The 6,087-nt window shown below is 61.7% G+C and overlaps 1 long non-coding RNA gene across 1 annotated transcript; it reads left to right on the forward strand.

Moving 5' to 3' along the window:
• The first annotated feature begins 360 nt into the window (after nt 1-360).
• Nucleotides 361-3,793, forward strand: LOC128846435 (uncharacterized). Its single transcript, XR_008446785.1, has 3 exons — nt 361-494; nt 3,029-3,163; nt 3,473-3,793. It is a non-coding gene; the product is annotated as an uncharacterized LOC128846435 (long non-coding RNA).
• Nucleotides 3,794-6,087: the final 2,294 nt, after the last annotated feature.

A 6,087-nucleotide genomic window follows, 5' to 3' on the forward strand; every position in this document is an offset into this window, starting at 1 on the left:
CACACACACACACGTGCACACACATGCATGCACGCACACGTGTGCACACACACACACACACATGCCAGGGTTTCTCCTTGTCTTGGGCACTGAGCAGAGACTGTCCCCTGGGATGGGGTGGGCATGTTCCCCCATCAGTCCCTGGATCTGACCGTGACCTTGGAGCCTGGGCCTCCCTGTTTCTCCAGGTTCCTTTGGGGGCTTTTCTCAGACCACAGGATCTGGGTTGTTTCCTCGTTCCATGCAGGGGGACTTACAGGCGGAACTGGTTTATTGTGAAATGCAGTGAGTTGGGTGCTGTGCCAGGGAAGGAGCCCAAAGGTCACCGTGAACCACCTCCCCTCTCAGCCACAGCAGGGACAGGGTTTAAATCCTAGCCCGGCTCAGCGCTGGGCACTCAGACCCGGCTCCCGGCAGCACCATGAAGTCAGGGGCCATCTTCCTCCTCCTGGGCCTCCTGGCCCTCTGGGCCCAGCTGCCGCCTGCATCTGGAGGTGAGTGCGGGCAGCAGGCAGAGAAGGGACAAGGGCATGGAGGGGAGACCTGGCATGGAGGGGGCAAGGGCAGTGGGTGCTTGGAAATACCTGACACCTTACTTGGTTTGTCTCATCAGTGACCTGACACAGGGACCAATAGAAACCCGTCTCCATTGTCAGAGCCACTGCACAGGGATGGGACTGACCACAGCAAAGACAGGGTGAGGGGACGAGATTCCCTCGGAGCAGCAGCGAGAATTACAGACCTGCGAGTTCCCGAGATGCTGAGTGCCAGGCACTGAGGGGGGTGGGTGTCCCAGGCTCAGGCCGGGGGGTCAGAGTGGTCCTAGCTCTCAGTTCTGTGTAGAGAGCTCAGCTACTGCAGGGCTGAGCACAGAGGAAACAGCTACAGAGAGAGGTGGGGACACAGATGTCAGATTAGAAGACTCCCATGATGAATGCTCTTGATAAATTGCAGAGAATTTATGAATTTCAGTAAAGGCAGGTGCAAAGTTCTGCACTGGGGAAACACACACATACCACAGGGGGAATAACTGGCTAGGCAACGGTATGCAGAAAGGGATCGGGGGCCACAGTCGATCACAGATTGAATATGAGCAGGAGCGCCGGCAGCTTTTTTGCTACCCTAGGTGGCGGAAGGTCCCGCCCCCGAAATACCGCTGACAACCAGGGCGGCCGAAGATCCAGCTGCCGCGGTCGCCACCCCCCAAATGTTAGCGCCCTAGGCAACTGCCTAGGTCACCTAATGGGTTGCGCCAGCCCTGAATACGAGTCAACAAGGTGATACTACTGAAAAAACGGTGCAAGTCATTGTGGTTGTATTAACAGGCGTGTCGTGTGTAAGACATGGGACGTCATCGTCCTGCTTTGCTCAGCACTGGGGCGAGCTCGGCTGGACAGTGTGCCCAGTTCTGGGTGCTGCACTTTAGGAAAGACGTGGAGAAATTGGAGAGAGGCCAGAGGAGAGCAACGAAAATGATAAGAGATTTAGAAAACCTGACCTGTGAACAGTGGGAGATTAGCCACTGGGCCAATGAGGCCTGTGCCCAGAGGCCCCGGGCAATTGGGGGGCCCTGGAAAAATGGGAGGCCCCGCCCCCCTGACCCGCTCCATCTGCCTGGTGCTTCTGCTGGGGAGCGGGGTCGGGGCATGGGGTCTTGCCCCACTCCCTCTGCCCACCTGGCGCTCCTGCTGGGGAGCGGGGGAAGCCCCCACGCCCTGACCCCATTTCCCCAGCAGGTGCATAGGGAGGGGGGGCAAGGAGGACTACAGGCAGAAGGGGTGGGGAGGGGCCCAGGTCCCCACAAAATCCTAATCCACCTCTGCCTACGAGGAAAGGTTGAAAGAACTGGGCATCTTTAGTCTAGAAATGAGACGACAGAGAGGGGAATAAGAAGCCCAAATCTGTAAAAGGTTGTTGTAAAGAGGAGGGGGAATCAACTCTTCACGGAGGGGAGGAGAAGGAGGAACCAGCGTAGTTTGCAGGATGGGAGATTTAGCTTAGATATTAGGACAAGATTTCTACCTCTCAGGCTAGTTAAGCTCTGGAACAGGTGAGCAAGGGGGATTGTGAAACCCGCATCACGGCAGGTTGGACAAACACCTGTCAGGGCTGGTCTAGGTGTCTTTGGTCCTGCCTCACCACCGGGGATGGACTGGATGACCTTCCAGGCCTACAAGACTCTATGATCCTGCTCTGTCCACAAGCTCCCAGGCCCTACGGTGGCTCATCTTCTGGGAAGTGCCTGGCTCAGACGCAGGGGACTGGCTAGTCCAAGCCATTTCCAGCCACAAGCTCTGGACTCTGTCGTTCTGAGGACTGCACTGGTGGAGGAGCCCAGTGGCCCTGGCCGGGCTGCACCCTGGGCTCTAATGGCGCAGGAGAGGGACCTCTGTTGCCAACTCTGGTCTGCAGGGATCATTAACGCGAACCGGCCCTGTGGCTGGCCTGCTCCCTCAGGTGCCGCACGCCGGCTGAGAGGCAGCTCTGTGTTTCCGTGCAGTCAGCAGCAGCCCTTTGGCTCAGGCTGAGACGGGCCATCCCGTTGGGAACACAAAGTCCCTTCCAGCCAGGGCCCCCTCTCGGCGCTGGTTTTCCAGGCCCTGGCTGGCAGCGCAGTCTTTGGGAAGCAGGGGCTGTTCAGACGTTTGCCCCATTGGACCAGTGAGGTTTTTGGTCCCACGTCACTACAAATGGCTGAGGGCGACGCTCCCTGGCGCAGGGAGGCAGTGGGAGAAGCGCCGGCATTGCCACAGCGATGGTCACTCGCTGGTGCCGACGAGCAGCCGGGGGGGTTAAGCTGCCCTCCCTCACCTGCCCAGGCCGCTCTCTCCCCCAGCGGCTGAAGCGGGGAGAGTGGCTCTGAGGGGGAGTAGAGGGATAAGCGGTGACCAGGGCTCCCTGGCTGGGATCTCTCTTCAGTCCTGCTCTGGTCCGTTTCCCTCAGCTCCCCCCTCGTTCCCACAGCGAGCGGGAAGCCTTTAGCTTGGGGCTGAGCGTCTCATGGCCACATGACCCTTCTGTGTCCCAGGGAGCCGTAGGAGCTGCCCAAAGCCGGTTGGCGCTGGGCACTGCGCGGAGTTATGCGGCGTTGGCGGTTCCTGTCCCGAAGGAGAGAAGTGCTGCAGTAACGGGTGTGGCCACCAGTGCATGAGAGTGTCTGGAGGTGAGTTTAACACCTGCCTCTGCAGTGAGCCTTGGCTGCCAGGGCCCGGGGGGGGGGGAGGAGAGGGGATGTGCCCATATCTGAGCAGGTGGGAGGAATCGGGGGCACACAGTGAAGGGCCAGGACCCCAGCCCCATTAGCCAGCCCCTACCCCCGGCGCTTGGAGTTCCACACTCATGGGCCTCCACTGGAGTCACTCCGGTTTACATGTACCCACCAGTCCTGGCGCTGGTGAGCGCAGGGAGGCCTGGGTGTGCGGGGAGCAGTGATATGGGAGCAGGGCTCTGACAGCTTTGTGCTACTTCCCAGGGTCTCCATAACGCCCGTCTGCCTGAACCCAGGCGCTGAGGGGACCTGCTGTCTCCACCCCCGTGACCTACACAAGACAATCGCCGAGAACGGATCAGCCTGCAAAGGCCCCATTTCCAGGGACCTCCCCCTGCTCCCCTCACTCTGCCCAGCCCCTTTGGCTGCTCCAGCTGCCCTCAGACTACATCTGCCGCATGACGTCACCGGCGCCTCCATGCACCGGAGGCTGGGTGGGTGTGGCGGGGGAGCGAGCGTGTGCCCGGCCGCTGTCTGGCTCTGCTTGGAGCAGCACCCTGTGACGGGCTGAGTAAAGTCTGTCCCTGCGTAACAAACTGTGTGTGCGAGCGCTTCGCCCGTGTGGCTGCCAGGACAGGCTGGCTGGGGACTAACCACTGCAGCAGCCCAGGCCCTGGATTCAGTCACTGCAAGCTCCCAAATTGCTCCACGAGAAGTTCTACCCCCCATAGCAGGGCTCTTTGCACAGGACCCCACAGAGCATCTGGGCAGGGCCACTGGGGCTCTCCAAGGAGCTGCAGGGATCAGCCCCCCCCGTCACTTGCTGTTCTGCTGCCAGGACCTTCACCCCTCTGCTCACCATGTTTATGTCTCCAGCCCTGCCCCTGGCTCTACCCTGAGGCCGATTGGCCTTGCACCACGTGCCCCAACCTGGAGGGCAGACACTAGGCGAGCCGGCCACATCCCTGGCAGTACTGGGCAGAGCGGCCTGACCCCCCCTATACTGTGCAGAGCCTGGCGCTGGGTCCGGCTGGGGAAAGGTTTGGGGTGAGCCAGGGGCATTTTCCCAGCCTACCCCTCCCCAGTCGCTCTGCCGTGAGACAGTGTCTGACAGGCTGTGAGCTGGGGGCTCTCTCCCCCATGGGGCCCAGGGGATCAGGCCTTTGGGGACAGGCACTTGCTCCATGTGTCTGGGTCTGGGTTGAATCCCTGGTGGCGAGTGTCTCTCAGGGGAGGATGGTGGTGGGGGAGCTGGCAGGGACCAGGGGCTCCTCCCTCTGCTCTGCATCGCCCTGGCTCAGGTGACCAGGCCTCACCGTGCACCTGGCTGGTCAGTCAGGGAGGGCAGGTCCTGAAGTGCTGAGGACTCTGGGCCCCTCAGGACTCAGTGAGCAGGGCCCCTTCCTGCCCCCTTCCCTGCCTGCATGGCCATTTCCTCGTTCCCCGGGGTGAGGATCGGCACCAGAGCCTGATCTGTCGGGAGGCAATGGCGCACGGGTACGGGACTGTCCCTACAGGTCCCCTGTAATTACCGGGGCAGCTCAGTACCCCAGGCCCCTGCAGTGCTGGGAACGTGCCAGGTGAGGCAAGGTCTCATAGGTACCAGGCTGGTGCTCCCAATAACCTCTCAGACACGCGGCTCAGGGAACGGGCATTTCCTGGGGCTGCAGGAAAGCGGAAGGTTCCACATGGCTGAGGCAGAGGCTTAACCAGTTCCAGTTCCAGCACCGGTGGGTCTCGGTTGGCCTCTGGGGCAGCCCAGTCGAGAGTCAGGGCTCCCAGGCCCTGTGCCAGGGGTGAAGGCTGATGGGAGCTGCCCCCAGCCCAACGGATGAGCCAGGAGCACAGCCTCGTGCTGTGACTAAGCAAGTGCCCCGGAGGGGAATCCCGACCAGGAAGGGAACCTGTTACGGGCGTCTGTTCCCAAACCAGCCCCACACCTCACACCTGCCCCTCCCTCCAGCCCTTGCCACCCACACAGGATGGGCACGGGGCCTGCTGATTGCGCAGGGCAGGCGACCCACTTGCCCTCTCTGGCGGGTGCTGCTGACTACTCAGGAATGATTCGGTGAGTCAGCCCCAGTCCGTGCTGCTGTCGGGGCTCGGAGCCAGAGCCAGACCTTTCCCAGACAGCTGAGAGGGGCTAAATGTGGACGCGATGTTGTGCTAATGTGCACTTACTGCAGCACTGCATGCCGATGGACCGCTCCGGCCAGCTCCCCGTCTGCTTGCACAGCCCTGGAACCTGCACACACAACAAACACACCTCTGTACAAGGGACCACGCCAGGGACAGACTCTGCCCAGCCCATGCAACGCGGCAGGGCTGGTGTGATGTGCCAGCATGCTCCAGGGCAGGGACAGGAGGGAGGGGCCAGGTGGGCACCATGCACTAGGGGGTGATGGGTCACCGGGAGCTGGGACTTGTTTAAACAGCCTGTCCCCCATGCATTCAGCCTCCCCTTTCACCACGGCCAGAGCAGGCTCTCGTTGGAGGGGTCCGGGGCGCAGTGCCAGACTGAACTGGTCTCTTGCAGTTCCGACCTCACCCCGCCTTTGTGTGTGGCAGGGAAGCCTGGTTTGGACACAGGGGTGGCTCCAGGCACCAGTGCACCAAGCACGTGCCTGGGGCGGCAAGCCACGGGGGGCGGCCTGCTGGTTGCCGTGAGGGCAGCAGTTCGGCGGAATGCCTGCGGGCGGTCTGCCAGTCCCCCGGCTTCAGTGGCAATTCGGCGGCGGCTAGCCACGGGACCGGTGAACCTCCCGCAGGCATACCGCCGAATCTGCGTTACCAGCGGACCTCCCGCAGGCCGAAAGCCACCTGGCTGCCATGCTCGGGGAGGCAAAAAACATAGAGCCACCCCTGTTTGGACAGCGAGC

The sequence above is a fragment of the Malaclemys terrapin genome, chromosome 12, assembly GCF_027887155.1.
Source record: "Malaclemys terrapin pileata isolate rMalTer1 chromosome 12, rMalTer1.hap1, whole genome shotgun sequence".
Classification (NCBI taxonomy): Eukaryota; Metazoa; Chordata; order Testudines; family Emydidae; genus Malaclemys; species Malaclemys terrapin.